Genomic DNA, 19,084 nt, shown 5'->3' with positions numbered 1-19,084 from the left:
GCAGAAATCAGTTTTAAAAACAGAACTATTCATGGATGAGTTCAGGACGTGGAGCCTAGGTTTACATTGTTTTCAGCGAAGTATTAAAATCTAAATATTTAATCTTTTAATAGTTGGTGCTCAAACCCCTCAACTCTAATTTATTGTGTGCAGGTTAGCTTACAAAAAAGCCTTTAAGATTCTTTCATCCTCATTTGGGACAAAACTAATCTAATTGTCTCACCACATGGGAATTCAACAGTTCCTGGAAAAATAGGTGTGTGCTGCACACACACAAAAATAGGTGTGTGCTGCACTTTTCCAAAACAGCTTCTGGTATCTACTTCAAAGACTCAAGGGAGACAGAAGTTAAAATCTCAAAAGTATTTGGTTTTGATTTATTTATTGATGCAACTCAAAAAGGTTTTGTCTCTTTTCGTATTTTGTTAGTTTATATTTCTGCAGTTTTTTTCTACATTCTGCTGAATGGAAATTCCAGAAAATTTCAGAAGCCTTCTTTATGTGCACTGATCCCCCTGATCATTTGTGTAGTCCTTCCCTGTTCCTTTTAGGTAAGTACATAGGGGAAGAAGACTTTGTAGGTAGAAGGACTAGAAACAATTCATACCCACATCTGTTGATTGTTTTGTTCTACCTCACTGGATATGGACGATGACTATTATTTTCTCAAAAAAAAGTTAACAGTGCTTTTAAAGTGGAGTGCTTTTAAGATTAATTTACTTATGGAACAATTAATTGTAACTGGCTATATGTTCTAAAAAGAACCCTGCTTAGATGCTATCAGTAAAAACCTTCCAATAGCTGAGTAGCTTATTATAAGTACAGAAAATACAGGCTGAAAAAGTTACAGGCTGACCAAATTTTTTAATATCATTTTTAATGTATTAAATATATTTCTTGTTAAGTGGTAGATTTAAAAGGTTAAATCCATTTTGAGCTCCTTGGATCAACATTCATTCAGAAACATCAGCAAATACTCAAGACAACCAGTTGAAAAGAGAATTGGCATTCTGCCATCACTTGTGGTTGACAAGACAAAGCCAAATTCTTTCGGGAGTAGCACAGAACAGTACTTCAGTCCAGAAACTGTGCTTCCTCTGTTGTCTTAGTTCATTTCTGCTAAGGGAGGTTTTGCCATTCTAAAATAAAACTACATTTAGATATTTTTCTTCCCCTCTCTTTCCTCTAACCTTTTTCTTTTTTACCTTCATTAAGCTTTTCCAATGTATCCATAGCTCAGGAAGGAGGCTGAGGGAGGAGTACTTGCCTCATTCACCAGAAGGTCCTCTATCATCAGGGCATTTTCTGAATTAGCATTCATGCAAGTTATCTCCCTTCAGAGGACTTGCCCTTGATTTGCAAGACAATGAGGAATTCAGTCCACAGAGCACAATCTGCTATTGCTGATCAAGGAAAGGTGGAGAAAAAGGAGTCAGATTATCAAAGCTCCCTGTTGTTTCAGGTGCCAGCACTGATTTTATATCTTTCTCCACACAGTTTTAAGAAGAGCTGCAGAGAACGTATAAATTTCTCTTGTGATCTGCACTTCAGTGCAGAGCCAGCTTGTCCTTCCTTCTGCAGGTAGTGAAGCCCCCAAAAGATGAGAAAGTAGGTTGTCCTACTCTTTTGTGCTGCTAGGTAAGGAAAAGGTATAAGATATATTAATAGACATCTTTAAAGGTAAAAAGACACATGTAAATATTAGAATATAAAATATTAAGAACTAATACAAACTCTCTGAGAATTTTTTTTAGGTTTCCTAGACTGCTTCTGCTTTTACCTTAGACCTTGCTCTTAGCAGACTGTGAAACGTGAACAGGATTTTGTAGTGGTGCAAGAGGCTACACAGCAGATCGACTTAAAACCTCAGGGAAATATATTTTTTTTGCTCCCTCAGAGCTGAAATACCAGAGGAGATCACAAAGCGAATCTTTCAGCTTCGCTAGGTTTTCTTACTATCTGCTTTTCATGCATCCCAGCAGACCATGCTCCCTTGCTTAAAGCCCTGTTAAGTCATATTTTAAAACTCTTTTCCTGTCACTTTTTTCCCTCTTTTGTTAACCAGACTGCAACAGTTAAGCAACCCAGCTTGCATCTGTTTCTGAAGATGAGTCTGTGCTTCCATCCTTTTCTCCACATCTTAATTTCTTATCTTTAGTAAATGTATGTTTACTTTCTTTTCAAAAAGGACATGTGTTAATTACTTTGTTCAGTCCTGTATTTTTCTATTATGAATACTAGTCAAAAGAGTGGGAAAAGCTACCAGAAGGACCTATTCCTAATGGCACAAGTCTACCAAATATCAAATATAAAGGACAGTTGTCTAAAGTCATTGAAGCTGAAGGAAAATCCATCCCAAAAAGGTAGTCAGTGGTCATGGTCTCAGGAAGAGAAGGGCCCAGGGACCAGAGGCTGTTGCCTGTAACTCTCATGGCCAGGCCCTTTCTTTGCTCTGGAAGCTTTTTCTGTCATGAACAAGAGTTGAATTTGGCCCTGCAAATTTAGCAAATATTGACTCAGTGAGTCAGTGTTCTCCTTAGCTTGCAGAATTATGCAACATGTCCTCCAAGTATATTTCTTTAAAAGGAAATTTATATCTGCCTGTAGTTGTGCTGTATTCCAGGGCCTTTGACTGCTGGTTGCTAATTGCACTCCCATTTTTGCTTTAAGCTTCTGCTCATATGAATGAAATGTGCACTCATGCAATATGCTGTTTACTTTAGCAGCCCACACTGGATATATTTAAAAAAAAAAGGTATTAAAACCCCATATTTTATTTAGTGGTCTAGTATTCAAAACCACAAAATGCCAGCTCAGAGTGAAAGCAGCTGCACTCAAGAGCAGCACACGGCTTGGAGCACATGGCTTAGGTAAACATGCTCTGTTCTTGACCTTTTTTCTTTTCCTCCCACCCTGTCAAGAGAGAACAGCTTTCCCATGAGCCTGCACACATACTTTCTTGGGTTTCTTCAAAGTGAGATGAGATTAACAGCTCCTTGGGAGGAGACAAGGAAAAATACCAGCCGCTGGTCCTTGCCTTAAATGACCCTCTGTTTCCAGGTTTCCTAATTTCTTTGTGTAGAAAACAGCTGTGTCAGCCAGTTCCATTTTACTTTGAAGTTGTAGGCAGAAAACCTCCCCTCACCTTCCTTCATCCTTCTATCCTCTGAATAGGTGTTTCTTAAACAAATGGGCAAATGAGATTTGTGAGTGCATCTGTTGCTTTACGATTCCACCCACCCATGAAAACTGGAATAATGGTTCCCTTGGTTGAGAGCACCTGAGTGGGGCAGATACCTTCCACGGTGGGCAGTGGCAAGGAAAACCTGTCACTCATACTAAAAATACTGGGTTTTTTTCAGTGAAGTTGCAAGCCATTCATTTTGCAGTGCAGAGGCTTCATGCCATTTAATGACACAGTGCAGTGACATATTTCTGAATTAATAACAGTCAAGATTGGAGAGAAAAGGCATATTATTCCCCCCCAGAAGTTCTAGCCCTCTGTTTGGGTTTGGGGAAGGGTTCAGTTTCTTAGGTTTCCTTTGCTTTTTTTGGAAAGCAGAGGTTTAGGGAAGGAAAAGGAAGTTTCTTTTAAAATGTGAGTAAAGTGCTACTCCCCAAGCCAGGCTCCAGGCAGCAGGCTGGATGCCAAGACCAAGCTACACGTAATGGGGTGTTCTTTGTGGAATTTTCTAGGGGAGAAAATGGGAGGAGGCACCAGCCATCTTTCTTCCTCCGGAGAACAGAAAAATATGGAGGAGTAGACAAGTGTTTATTAGGTAATTTTTTCATGAAAAAGACTGTTTTACACAAATCCTTTCTGTAAACCTAAACTGTGGGGAAAACAAACACTAAGCAGTTCGAAAGGAGCAACTCAATTTTGTTGCGTTGAGCTGACTCTAAAAACCTACTCCTAAAGTATATCTGGGCTCAGTGTGTGATCCAGCTGACAATGACCTAGGAAATAACAAAGTTACAAATTATGTAGAACTGCAGATGGCAATGCTGTATTCCCATCTAAATCCAGGGATCCTGCTTTTTCGTCATCTAACAGCTTGTTCAGCTATGGTCAGCTGTACCAAACAGGGATATAAAGCTATGCTGTTTTGTTGTGTTTGTGTCATAGATTTGAAATTTTCCTGTGAAAATATGGGAATAAAATAGAGAGAAAAAGGTTGTATTTCCCACCATGCCCAGGAACAGACTGTAGCAAATTATATTCTTCACATTACTGTGAGACACCAACTGTTAAATTCTCTGGCAAGGCCCTAGAAAAATTGTAGATATGTAAAGGAAATGTTAGTTTAGTGTGAATGATAACCATTGTTCTTGAAAGATATGTTGCCAATAAATATCTACAGACACTATGGGATATTCAAATAACTTGTGATTATTTTTAGTACAAAAAGTGCCATTTTCTATTTCTTGCCAATGTATATATATATGTAGATAATCTATTTTTTTAGTTTACAGTATATATTTTTAAACAAAATAAACAAAATTATGTTGTCCACTGGAATCTCTTGAGATTTTTTTTTTGGTTTTTAAGATTAAGAAGAGTAGAGGAAGAGGTCATGAGGTAAAAGATAATGGTTCAGTAAATACCAGGAAATGAGCAATGTCTTTATACAAATTCCTCTTAATTTATAAATCCTGTGTGTTAAAAAGATGAATGCATATTCCTTTTACTGCGTTCATAAACAAAAGTAGTTTGCTGATATTGCTGTCAGAAACAGAATTATCTCACTTTTGAGAAGAGGGCAGTCTGTGGATGTTGCAGTGGAAACCAGTGGAAATCATATTCTTCTTACAAGAATATCCTCTCAAATTTTTTTTTTTTTTTTGTTGGAGAATCTTGAATGTAAGTTCAAAAACATAAATCCTCATTTGAAAAAGACTGTCAAAACTAACACAAGCTTCTGAACCTTCCATAGAAAGAAATAACAGTGCTGATTAATTTTTTAATTCAATTTTTATTTCAGTTTTCTCAAATCAAATTCTTATGATCCTTTCAGCATAAGTTGGACAGGAACACAGCCTATATCTTAAATCTTAAATTTATGGTTCAGACTTAATTGTAAAGCTATGTATCAGGAGTTACTGTACGAACTGAAAGGTCAATTTACATATCCATTCTAAATCCCAGGTTTTAAAATGTAAATGAAGTGACCTGGCAGGAATAGGGGTGGCAGCACAATAGCCCCAGGAGAGCAGGAAAAGATGAAGAGTATTCAGCTCCACTCCACACCTTCAGAGATTAAGCATTATGTTTGTGTTAAATTCAGTACAAGATCGAAAATACAGCCTTGTCAAGTACAATACCCTGAGAACAATGGGAATCCAGAGTGACAAGGGGGAGGTGAATATGCAATGACTGCTCAGTCTGTCTCATAAGAATGAAGTTATCAGGCAATGGGTTTAAAAATAAATAAAATTACCCTTTCATACAGTGAGGAATTGGGGAATGTGTTGTTATGGGATATTGCTGAAGACAAAATCATACACAGGTGCAAAAGAAAACCAGGCAAATTCACAGAGAAAAAAGAAGTGCCTAGTGGATGTGGTGGTTTGTCTAGAGCCACCAGCTTCATATAAGACAGAATTGGATACTGAAAATGCAGCAGGGAGAAATACTACCCTCCACTTGTCCTATTTCTCACCATTTCCTCTAGAGACCGGGTCTGGAGTGGGCAGATGCCTGCTCTCCCCCCACCCTTCCTGCACTCTTCACAGAATCACAAGGTTGGAAGAGACCTTAAAGATCATTAAGTCCAACCCGTTCCCTGACAGGAAATCCAGTGTACAGAGTGCCACATCCAATCTTTTCTTAAACATATCCAGGGATGGTGACTCCGCCACCACCCCAGGCAGACCATTCCAGTACTTTTATCAGTCTTTCCATGAAAAACTTTTTCCTAATATCTTACCTATATTTCTGTTGACACAGTTTGAGACTGTGACCTCTTGTTCTGTCAGTTGCTGCCTGGAGAAAGAGACCAACCCCCACATGACTACATCTACCCCTCAGGAACTACCCTCTTAAAACCATGGGGCTCACATGGTCCTCAGACATCCCAGCAGGCTCCTTTCCAGCACCTGCCTCCATTCTGGCCCAGTTCAGGCAGCAGCTCCTCAATTTATTTAGCAACAGCTGTGGCCCTTCTCCAGCTCTGTGGCCTTGAGTCCAAGAGCAGCTGGACTGAGCTGTGATCCTCTGACATGCTGCCTCTGGCAATGGGGTCACTGATAGGGGAGCACAGTTCTCATCTTTAGGCAGGGAGACATCAACCTAGCAAGACTCCTCAGGGCTGGCCCTGCTCCGTGAACTTGCTTTTCTCTCAGGATCCAACGAAGCCTTATTTTATGCATCTGAGGGAAAGTCATGAAGAGGAGAAAGGAGGAGTGAGGCAAAGGATTTTGAACAAAATTTTAGACAAGAAAGCTCATTTCTTAGCTTTACTCACAAGCAGGAAAAATTATTATTAGAATCTAAAATGATTTCACATAATGCCACCCTCTGTTCTTCATACAAAAGGCTCTATTGCTATTTATAAAGGAATTTAAAAATACCAAACAGCCAATGGATGATTTAATAATGCTGCTTATAAAACTAATTGTGTGTAACTGAAAAGCTCTCCCTGGGGTCCCATTTGCAGGAGGGTTAAATAGGATTATCAAATCTAAAAGAATAAAAAAGATAAAAAACTCCCAAAGCCCTGAAACCCCAGGAAGAAGGAGTTGGGACATTTTGCTGAATAAATTATAGACCTCAGTCATTAGTATCAGGGGATTATCTCATAGAAACAGAAATTTGAATTGGTTTCATACGCCTGCAAGACTCTTTAAAGGTTTTAGGTCAGAAGCTTCATTTTCATACCCACAAAAAAGTCTTTTCACCTGGGGACCTCCAGCCAGCATGATGACTTCAGTGGGAAGCCATTTACCCTTTATGTCAGGGTATCAAACATAACAAACTACTGTAGCAAAACCAAAGGGACCTTATCCTTTCCTTGATTTTTATCTGCCTATAGAAGTTCTATATTGCTCCATAAAGCAAAAGTGGCGGTGTAGCTGAGACGAGGAGAATGAGAATGACCAGTGCAGATCCATGTGGAGACTGTCTGGTACAATTTTCCTCCACAGGTCCTGGTTGGAAGTGTTCAGATCAGAAGCTTTCAGAGCAGTCCCATGCTACAAGCATGCCTTCTCAGCCTTCCCATCCCCTCAAATCCCCTTGCCTCTCTCCCCAGAGGTGTTCTCTTCTCGGCTTAGCTGGCAGTCAGTCATTGTAGACCCTGCTCCACCTCACACCTCAGCTGCTCTCCCTCACTCACTGCTCTGGGTCCTGGGAAATGAGATCCCCATCTCCTATGACCACCAGTCCTCTACTTTCTTCTTTCTCCAAAGGTTCTCCTAAGCTGGACAACCACTTCCAACAGCCTTAGCTGCCTGGGCTAACCTCTGTGGGCTGCTCTCCAGCTCTTGCCTACCCCATGCCAACCCCACTCCAGCCCTGCAGGTCCTTGCAGGTTTGTTACAAAACCTGTGTTACCTGTTGCTCCATCTCTGGTCAGTCAATGCTCTCCCTTAGCACCAGAATGGCTGAGCACAGCCCTTTGTTTGGCTCTGTGCTCAGGAATAGACTTCAGGATCCAGCCCCTGATGAGACTGAGAAGAACATGAGCACAGGCTGCCTCAGCCAAAAAATCTGCCCAGAGATGACTTTGAAGGCAAGGGAGCTGAATATATCCAGACAAAAATCAAAAGAAAACACAGAAATGTGGTAGTCGTGTCCTTTAATAGACAGAAACCAAAGATAAAATATGAATTTTGACCCTAGGCTAAAGACACTTTCTCACAGCTTTTTGGTTTCTTGTTATTTTATACATTTTAAATTAATTAAACAAAGATATTTAGGAGAAACACTGTAGTTAAGGCCAGTATCTATTTAATGCAAGGACTTTAACCTCAGACAGCTTTTGTCCTTTTGAAAGACTTCTAACAAGTAGGCTTTTACTTTGGAGATTGGGTTGCATAAAGGTAAGCACTCCTGGTACAGAAACTCAGCATGTTAATCTAAGAACAATGTTGACAGACTGTTGCATTTCTACAGAAATTTGTGTCAGGTTACTTCACCAGAAAAGGAAAATATAACAAAAGACACAATAGACACAATAATTAAAACCACAAGATATTAACTGCTAGTCAACACACTTCAAGTCCCACACATTTCAAGTCCTCTTCAGTTTATTTTTGCCTACTTTAAAGTACATCTGGAGAGGAGAGGAAGGTAAAAGAGGAGAGAGAGGAAAAAGAGAGGTTATTGTTACTCAAATGCTTATGATTGTTAGTTATTTGTACTACATCAATGGCTGGTTTTAAGCTAAAGATCTATGGTGCAGTGATCTCCTATAATGAAAGGGACAAAAAGCACAGGAAGAAAAGTGAAGCTAGGAAAGCCTTTTTTCAAGGACACAAAAAGGATATCTCCAGGACCTTTCTAAGCTCTTTCTCAGGCCTTATCCATTAAGCATTGCTACCTTAATAGTTAAGTGGATTATCATGAAGCTGTATATTAAGAAATACTTGTGGTTGTGCACAGCAAGGTTCATGGGTTCTTCCAGGAGCATTTGCAGGCTATTCAGAGTGTGCAGGCTTTTGTCATACAAACAGACACATATTCTTCACTTAGCCAAACTGTGGGCATCCTCTGCACATGAGATCTATGCATCTCACTGCAGTCGGAGAAAGTGTCCTCCACCTGCTTGCTGGTCACTCCTGGGAGGGGTCATTGATACCTCACCACATGCAGATGTGGCATGAAGCTTTAAGAGAGAGGAGCTAGCCTGCATTGCAACTGTAGGACAAAGCCTGTGATGAACTGAAAGATTAGCCATGTAAGAGATGCTTTTATTCATACACTAATGGACACCTAAGTCAGGACATTTTTGTAGAAACCCTGACTTTTGTACATCTTTTATTTCAGCCTTCTCAATGTAAATGTGGCCAGTAACAATAAAAGCTGGGAAATATCTTTAGCAGAAAAAGACACTCATAGAAGAGTCTCCCTGTTTCTGTGCAATAGTCAGCTGCAAGTAACACCAGAAACTGTGTAACACCAAATCAGGAAGTTTATCTTAAGAAAAGGCAACACTTAAATAATCCAGATGTCTTTTCTATGTAATGTCAGGTATGTCTCTAGAAAGGGCAGCAATTGATTTTTGATCACTTTTTATCAATTAAATATTATTTCATATTACACCATTCCCAAAGGGAACAGCTTTCTTTTAACTGTATTATTTCAGATGAGCTTTTTCTAGCAGACTGCCCCTTTCAAACAAATATTATTGATTATAAGAAAATACCATCCCAGGCTACTTAATCTAAATGAGAATCTAGACCCACCTACAAGTCTCCAATAAGGTACTGGCTTTGCATAATTTTTTTCCCTCAAATCTAACTATTTTTATCCTAAGGATTACCCATTAACTTAGAATAGTTCTGCTAGGTCTCTCTTTTTCTAATTAAAGCAGAAGGGACACATTAAAACATGTTTAAAAGCAAAAGGTGGTTTGGATGGCTTTATTATGTGCAGCAATAATAGTTTTCACTGTCCTATGAAAATACTTATATAACAACAGTGGCCTGTATTCTGATGGCTTTATGTCACCAAACATTACAATTTTAGGACTATAGTCTTGCAAATGCTGACAAATTACCCTGCCAAATCTCACACTCTTTCTCTCTACTTACCTATATTAAATGGCCTATACCACAAATTATCAGGGATTTTTTCTCCTTTTTTTTCAGAAAAGGCACTTAAAAATCTAAGTTGTCTCTCTCCCCAGTCTCCCTCCTCTTCTGTGCATAAGGATGCAACATTTGGTACACAGTACAAATAAACATTTTTGTGGGAGGTACTTATTGAAATGCTGGCAGCACATGACTAAGATTATAATGAGCACAAAAGTGCTTGCACAAATGCTTAGAAGAAGCCAGCACAGTACAGAGTAATAGGCAGAAAAATAATTGCTGAGGTTAGTTAGAGAGTTCCTGTATGTCATTATTAGTTATGGCCCACCTAAATTTTGCAAAACAACTTGACAAAACAAAACGAATACTGATGTCAGCCATGGTCTCAAGTCACAGACAAATAAAAACCACAGCGATTCTTTGTCATTCTGGAGCTTTTTCTCTTTCCTGTGTTTCATTTAGTGGAAAAGTCTCATAGTTTCCATGCATGAATGTAATAATAGGAAAATATATATTCCTTTTTCTAGCCTTGTTTTGTTCATGTACAGTTCTGGAAAATATTCTCCTGTAGCTGGTACTCTCCTCAAAAAAAAATTCAATCACTTGTGAGCACAATACCCTAACCATACTCTAGCTTGGATTATTTTGCCTGTGCTCCTATGTGTCATTAGCTTAATTATTGAAGGAAAGGATCATAGGAAAGTTTCAAAATTTTAGCTATGAAATACCTCCTGAAATGAAAGTAATGGCATTCAAATTCAGTCTTCATAATTCTGTCCTTTTTTTTTAAATGATCATTGGGTTTTTATTTTTGGCTTTTGGTTGGTTTGTTTGGTTCTATATTACAGACTGCTGTAATTTCCCCCACTTCACTGCCATATTAACATCAAGACACATTAAGTTTTCTTTGAAGGCAATATATAACACTATAACACTGTCTTTGTGTTTCATTACTCTTCTATTATAGCTAAACCTATTTCAGCCTCTGACACATCTTGGCTATTGATGTAAACATTGAAAAAGCCTATGGAGAAATGTAGTCTGATGCTGATAGGACACAGCTGAAGGTCAGGATATAATTTAGGCCAATGTATTTGAAAGATTTTATTACTGTGCTATTTGTAGTAACTGATCCAGAAACAGGCAGAATCAGTACAGTTATGCTAAGCACTGCATAAAGTCAGAGCAAAAAGCAGTTGTCAAGATCTCCTTGAAGCAACCGCAGAATTCAACTGTAAAGGGCACAAAGATGCTTTTCATCTATGCTGAGAGGTCACAGATGTCCACTAATTTACAACTGCTGTAGTCCCTTCGATCAGGACTGTTGTTTAAATACCATTAGCCATCTGATTCTGCAACAGCAGTTTGGGAACCATGGATTTAGTTCTCTTGCAAACAAGGAATTTACACATTAATATTCATGATTGACTGCACAGGACAAGTGAAGGTGACTGACATGAAATAAAGAACTAAAAATCATATGTTCTAGCCACTGTACCAGGCATTTCTTGCATTGGCTCCTCCTGTGATGTGTAATAGACAGCAGTCGGCTGAAAATTCAGACTGACCTAAATCTTGGTCTGAGCACTATCAGTGTGCCTGCTCTCATTATTCACATGTCCAAACTCACAGAGCTGACAGTAGAAATTATTAGGAATAACAATCTGGCTCAGTCATCTGCCTGGGTCAGCTTCCAGAGCTGCCTACTTCACTGACTTCTGTGAGTTTCTGCTGCAGAAAAACTGGAGTCCAAACAGGCATCTCACTGTCTTGGTGCAACATGAATTGTTTTCATGGTCACCACCTTCTACTGGAAGGAACTTCTTTCACACAGCTGCGGTGCCAGATCTTTAACTGGCCTGAGCAGCTGGGATAGACCTCTCACTTCCCAGATCCTCTGGAGCGACCAAGGGTACTCCAGCATTGTTACGTAAGGAATGTCCTCCTGCTATTTTATTACCAACGTTTCACTTCATTCAAGGCAATTCAAGGTCAAATTCAAATGAAAGCACACATTCATGTAAATCCCAAGTAGACAACACTGCTATACTTATTTCTACAAGACAGCTGCAAATTTGGGACAAAAAAAAGCAAATCCAGTGTTCTTAACAACATTTAAGAAATTAGAAATATCACTGCTTCTACAGCTTTATAAATATGGCCTGCTGTCACATCCTGCCAAGGTGCTGTGTGCCCCAAATTCCTGCTGCTACAGTCAGTGATTAGACAGATCTCATCAGAGAGCACACTGTGTCAGTATGGGATGCTGACTTTCACAGCCAGTCTCCTCTGCAATTATAAAGCATAATACATAAACACACAACTTTAAAAATATTTTTTAAAGTCTTGTTGGAAGTGTGCTTCAATTACAACAGTGACAAAAATGAGCTAGCCACCCTCTTTGCCATCCAAATGAGAAGCAGGCTCTGAAGCTCTCTGGGAGCTGTGGCAACTGGCATCAGAATTTTACTGCAAAAGCCATCAAGTGTTTGGAGACACTTTGTAAATGGCTGGATGGTTTTGCCAGGCTCCTTTTATATGGCTGCCTTCTCCTGGGACATATACATCTGTGAGACAGCCTAGGTAACTACCTATAAAAGGAGTCCATTTGATGCCAGCAGCAGGATGCCAAGAGCAGGATAAACTGGATAAGGTTTAAAAGCAATGCCCCTAAGGGAAAAGCACTCTAATTATTTTTCAGTAACACTATATTGTTTGACTATAAGCTCCTTTCTTTTGAAAATATTCACTGATCATAAACTTCAAGTGCTGGGATCTATTTCTCTTCTCTTACATTTATATTGTAAAACTAGCTAAATATATCTAAAATCAGAATTTAAAATATAGTGTTTACTTAACTGTCTGAAGTATATAGATTATGGTTCTCATGAAAGATAAAACAAGATCCACTGTGGAGACTGAGAAGAAAATAATGGCTCCACTCTTGCTCTAGACACCTGGGCCTCAGACTGAGTCTTTTTCACAGTTTTCTTATACCTTGGATGCTGACCATCTTTCGGTGTTTAATTCACTCTCTGTGACGGCATTTGCCAAATACTGAATAAGAGACAAAAATACTTCTTTCTCTCTTCAAACACATGCCTTTGCGGAGAGAAAAAAATCCATACAAATACAGAGCAATTTTTAGAAATGTCTAGTTTGGCATAATTTTAATATCCTTATTTAAGGACTTTGAATTGTGGTTTAGTTTTATATCATAAAATACCATTACAGTCAGCTGAGGGATGCCTATCTGTGCATGTGCTATTTGATCCCTGTAAGACTTCCCAGCCTAATTCAAATGGAAAGCAAGGGACAACATATTGTTTGTACATTGTTTATTCTAAATAGGGCTATAAAGTTGCTTGGACACAGACCAGATATTTTCTAAGTACTGGAGACTATGTTGTTTTATGTTTTAACTAAGCCAAGTGGCCTCACTACAGTTTTCATTGTTCATATCTGCGATAAAATCTACTCTCTTGGACAAGTATCTTTTTCTCATCTTTTAATGAAAACCACAAGTAATCTAAGTCAAATGACCGAGCCAGATTCCCCCTTAGAGTTCTGACTCACCATTTAGTAGTGTTAATTGAGCAACACAAAGTGCTGTAAGCTCTTAATATTAGTCTTTTATTTCAGAGACTAATGTAAAACTTTTAAGACACCTTAAACTACACCTGCATGGTCTGAACAGGGCAAAGCAAGCAGGTACAGAGTTGCACCCTAACACTAAATGGAGAAAGGAAAAGGCAAAGAACATGTGTGTGATTTGAAAGGGTTTTCCATAGCACTGCAATGGTGACCTAACACTTCTAGTTGTGTGGTTTTTTTTGATAAACACAACTCTGGTTTAGAGAACTAGTAGTTTCTTGGTGGTGTGTTACTTAATAAACATCATAACCGCCTAAATCTCTTACCTCTTAAGTCTCCAGTCTAAAGGGTTGCAGTCAGATCTTGGTAGTAAGAATCCCTTTCCATATTCACTGGCGAGACCCTAAGGCACAGTTATCAACTCTTAGAATCATATTCGTTAAAATTCCAGATTCTAGAAGCTTGTTGTCGCAGACATCTTTTGTGAAAATCCTTTTCTTTAGGATTTTTCCTTCTGAGAAGCTGAGGCCTCAGAAACAGAATGTAAACAATGGTTATCTGCTGCTGTGGAATGCAACAGGTGGATCCGTGATTGGTCTCGTGTGGATGTTTTGATTCAGTGACCAGTCACGGCAGAGCTGGCTCTCGCTCTCTGTCCGAGCCAGCTGCTTTTGTTATCATTCTTTCTTTTCTATTCTGAGCTAGCCTTCTGAGGAAACCTTTCCTTCTATTCTCTAGTATAGTCTTAATGTAACACATATAATAAAATAATAAATCAAGCCTTCTGAACATGAAGTCAACATTCTCATCTCTTCCCTCATCCAAGAACCCTTGTGACCACTGTCACAGCTTACAGTTCAGAAAATCTCACTTTGCATTTTCTTTTAGGAACCAAAGGATTGCAAAGGAAAGGGTGCAAAATATATCTGAAGAGCATATCATAAAGTAAAACCATAGGGTAAGTAAAAAGCATACAAAATGCATTTTATAACTTTTCCAAGATTTGTCTTATGATTATGAAACTCCTGAATTCTTGTGATAGACAAGTGTTTTTATAGAAAATACTTGGCACTCTTGATATCCTCTTAAATATCTTCTATTTCTGCTGCATACTGAGAAAAGATTATGAAGAAGCCACTAAGTGTTAAACAACTTTTGTGAACTTTCAGCTGCATTTTTAGAATAGGTAAGATTTGCCTAGAAACTATTGAAATTAATTTCTCAAGCAAAGACTATTAATCCCCACAAGAAATAGAACAAAAGTTGTACCAATGCTCTCCAATAAATCAGAGTATAATTGCATATAAGCAATCTGTTTCTAACAAAAAACCAGTCAATTTGGCAGCTATAAAGAAAAATAGATTTTACTTCAGCATTAACTTACTGGAGTGTAGCAGTTCAAGCAGCAGAAGTGAATGTGTAAGCAGAGAGATGAAGAGTTTTAATAAACTAATCCTTATAATAACAGGCAATTTTTAAAAAATCAGATTAAAGACAGAAGAGAGAATCTCTGGTCAAAAATAAAAACTTAATTTTAGAATTCAAAATCCATATTAAAGATGCATATTGGTGAAATTAACAAAAGTGATAACAAATAAGAGCAATTTAAAATATGATTCCTTAATGCTTATTGGTACTGTTTTATTAGATCACTACATTTCTGTAATGATATTAAAAATATTTGAGTATATTATATTGAGTTTTTAGCAACCTTTAGAAAAATAATTCTGACAGGGCAAATTGGAAATCAGTATTATGATTTCCATACTTATCTGAGCTGAACTCTGATTTAAATCAAAAATCATGGATCATCTTGTTATAGTTTCATAATGACAATTAAATTATCAGGTTTTCATGCAATACATCTCTATGTTTTAATGAAATGAAATGGAAACTAACATGGTAGGCTCATGTGACAAAAGAAAAAGCTCTTCTTCCATCATCCTCCCTAGCCTTGTTCTGATGAGCAAAGCTTTACAAATAAGAAATTATCCCATTCCAGCTGCCTAAATACCCCACAGTCCATTCAGTCTTTGAGCTGCTCAGCAAGACTGGCAACAATGGAATCAGTTTTGACAGTGATTTTTTGCTTAATAGTGGTATTAAGCTGATTATAATTCTAAAGACTGGACCAAATACACACACACATATTTTAAATAAACCATTGAATACAGATAGGGACTTCTTTAAGAGGGGGATTTATTTAGCAAAATCTCTTTGACAGAGAAATCTTCCCCTTTCCAATTTATTCAAAATACTTGGGTAAGATTAAAAAAATCTCAGGAGGATTTCAGGAAAAAACAAAAATGAGGGGTAATAAAAAACCCCCTGAAGTATCAGAATATTTTTTGACATTTTATCAGAATATTTTTTGACATTTTCTAAACAGAAATAAATTCGCTACTTCAGACATTCATTAAAGAAAAAAACCTTTCAAAAATGGAAAATAAATAATAGGAAATGTATGGTTTTGGCTTTTTTTGTTTTATTTGGGTTTTTTTTGCCTTTTTTGTTTATTTTGTTTTGTTTTGTTTTTTTTTTAAAGTTATTAGTTTTATCTAGAAAAAATCTTTTGAGTCCACCTAATAATTTTGTTTGATCAGTAACTGAACCACAATAAACTAAACCACAGAATTATTTGTAAAACTGCTGGAAAAATTTTGGGATCCCAGACTCAAAAGGCAGTCTTGCATTCTGCTTCAAGTATGCAGGTCTGGTCCTACTTTTGGGCTTCTAAACTTGCCAAAAAATTGCAAAAGATGAGAGTTTTACCAGCACAGTGTCAAAATACAGCTGGCATAGCCAAGGCAAGATGTCTTTCTCACCCAGTGCATTTAGAAGGAAATGATCTTTCTCTGATGTCTGTAATATCTTCCCTCTCCAAAAGTGAGACCCAAGGTAAGCACTGCATCTCATTTCTATTTTAAAATCCTTTCCTGTGGTGGTAAGGGCAGGATTCACACAATGCCCTGCAGCATGCAGTAAGTGGGGCTGCACAGGAAGGGTGATGCTGCCTCAGCTCCAGGGTCTGTATTACAGTATTGATTTAATTGCACAAGGTTAACACTGAGCCAGCCCTTCCATTCTGTACTCATTTTTCAGATCTTTAACTGTACCAGAATTTGTGTCTAAGCTGAAACCTATCCCCATGACTTATCCTGTAGAAATTGCTTACATTAACTATCACGTCCCACACTTCTGAAGGAGAGTTTATAAGGAGCTCTTTCAACAGATTCATTAAAGTATGGTGATCTGCTCTTAACTAAAGTCTGAGATTTTCAAGATAAACTAATGACTTGAACTGTCTATTTTTGAATCACCAATTTAAAGCAATTTTAAAGGATTGTGTTTCAGAAAATGTTCTTTGAAAATCTGGCAATTTAAGTGTTTAGTCTGCTAAAAGCTTGATCAGAATCTGTGGTTTGGGCCACTCCGATAAAATTATATTGGTGCCATGAAGCCATTTACTGTTCTTCAGTGGGTAAAATTACAGTGAAAATCTAATTACTGTTCTTTCAATTTTTGGTATATTCCTTCCCTAAAAGATCCAGCTAGCAATAAGTCTTCAGAATGTTTTCAGATAGGTTAAATTTTCAGCCCGTGTTCAGCTTCTAAAAGGCATCATACTGAACATTTTTGGAACCTTTCAGATTACCCATATAATCTTTCTTGAGCATCTGGTGCATGCATCTTTTCCTACCACTTGAAAGAAAGGGGAGTTAGGTTCATCTTTATTTTACAGTTGTAAAACTGATGTACCTGAGGCCAGATAGGAAGCCTGATCAGAGGAGTGCCTTGGAGTTGTCTCCCCAATTTCCCTGTCAGACTAAGGCCTGGGAAAGTAATTGTTTGCCCATTCTGGACTAGCAGTACTGGCAAGAGGACAGCACTGTCTGTTTCGCTATCTGTACAGTTACCAGATGTACAGGCTGAATACCACATGTTTGACAGTTCAGATGTCATGGATTTCTTCCCCTTCAGCAGCTTTTCCTCTTATTCTAGAGAAGTAGCATAGTAATGGTGGACAGGTGCAGGAAGCAAACTATTTACCTTTGCTCTTGAAAGAATGCATTAAGCTGAATGGCAATTTTTATTTTCCTCATTGCAAAATGGACATTAAGCAAATTACAAGTGTGTTAAGAAAATTCAGTTCAGTTTAACTTCCACTGAAATCAAACATTTTTGTGCTCATATTTAAAATGCTTTGATAAATTGACTCTTTACCATCAGATCTGTAGTATCCACTATGATGAAGTATTCATATAGCACTGTATTTCAACCTTAAATTGTCATGTTTCTAACAATTTATTTAGTAAAAATTAATTTTTAACAATGAAGTGAATGCATGAAAAATCAACCTTGCTGAAGCATTTACAATGGGTTCAGAAAAAGAATCAGAGATTAAAATATTTGGGTATTATATAAAAGCCATTTTGCACAATAAAAATCCCTAGTTGTTAAACTAGTATGTTCCGTTAATTTTTTCAACCTTCACTCTGCAAAAAATTTTATTGAGGGATTGTCAGAAACTACAAAAAATTTTGTCTATTTTGATTTGATGTGATCCTAATTGGGTTTGTACATATTGGATATACTGTTTTTAGGGAAGATATGACAATCGCCAAGAACAATTATTTTGAGAAACTGAAATTCTGCTTGAATACTTAAAAAATGCAATTAGAATACTGCAATTATCTGAACTATTACATTACCACATTACCAGCAGAAACCATAAGTGCTACATTTCCTTTTTCCCTGATCTGTTTTTCAATTGTACCTTAATTTAAAAAAGAGTTAATTTAAAGGATACTGTCAGTCTCCTTACTTTCTATTTGCACCAGTGTTCTTACCAGTAAAAAAAAAAACCAAAAACCTGTATTAGAAGAGAACATAATTTAAAAATTGATGACATGATCATCGATCATTTTTATTGTAATACAGTGTGCTGGAATATATTATGAAGGCAGGAGCAGTCAGAACACCTGGATGAGCTTTTCTTGTAGGAGAAAACGTGGGGGTTCATTATCAGGAATAACCTACTAATGAAGAAGAACCCGCTGCTGAGGGTGTGAGACCTCCACTTTTAAAATGCCACACACTGGCTGACCCCATCATAAAGCAGAGGAATAGGGTTGATGACCTTTTAAAATGCCTTCCAATCCTGTTTTTGCATAATCCTATGATTTTATAACATATGAATCTGCAAAATATGTTGACCGATCTTGTAGATTATTTAAAATGAGCCAAGACACTCTGGAGTAAACATCCAGTAAACTTGCCTCTAATCCAAGAACTAAATTTTTGTTTTCCAAAGCTGTACTCATTATATAAGCAGGCGATTTGAGTGGTTAGGAAAAGACTTTCTGAAAGCACTTTCCTATCTAACTCGAAAGAGAAGCTGCAGTTTAGGCAAGGAAAGGGAAAAATTGTTTCTGTAACACAATTTCAAAAGAACATTAGAGCAGGTTGTTATTCATGTTTTCCAGATGTGATACTAAGAAAAAGGAATTGCAATATGGGTTTTTTGCAAGCCCATTGGCTGGTATTTTTGAAGAGTGAGAGGCTACGCATAATTAATCCTGTGGACTGCTCTGTCTATACTCATACCTTTGCTGTCTTCTGGATGTCCAACTACTACATTTTTAGTTCCTCTGTGATGAGAATATATTCCTGTTATAAATGTCATATATCTGATATGCCTGGATGGATTCATTGCTGAATTTCCTAGATGCCACAA

This window comes from Camarhynchus parvulus, chromosome 2 (genome assembly GCF_901933205.1).
Source record: "Camarhynchus parvulus chromosome 2, STF_HiC, whole genome shotgun sequence".
Classification (NCBI taxonomy): Eukaryota; Metazoa; Chordata; class Aves; order Passeriformes; family Thraupidae; genus Camarhynchus; species Camarhynchus parvulus.
The sequence above is the reverse complement of the archived record's forward strand: the minus strand, read 5'-3'. Positions refer to the sequence as shown.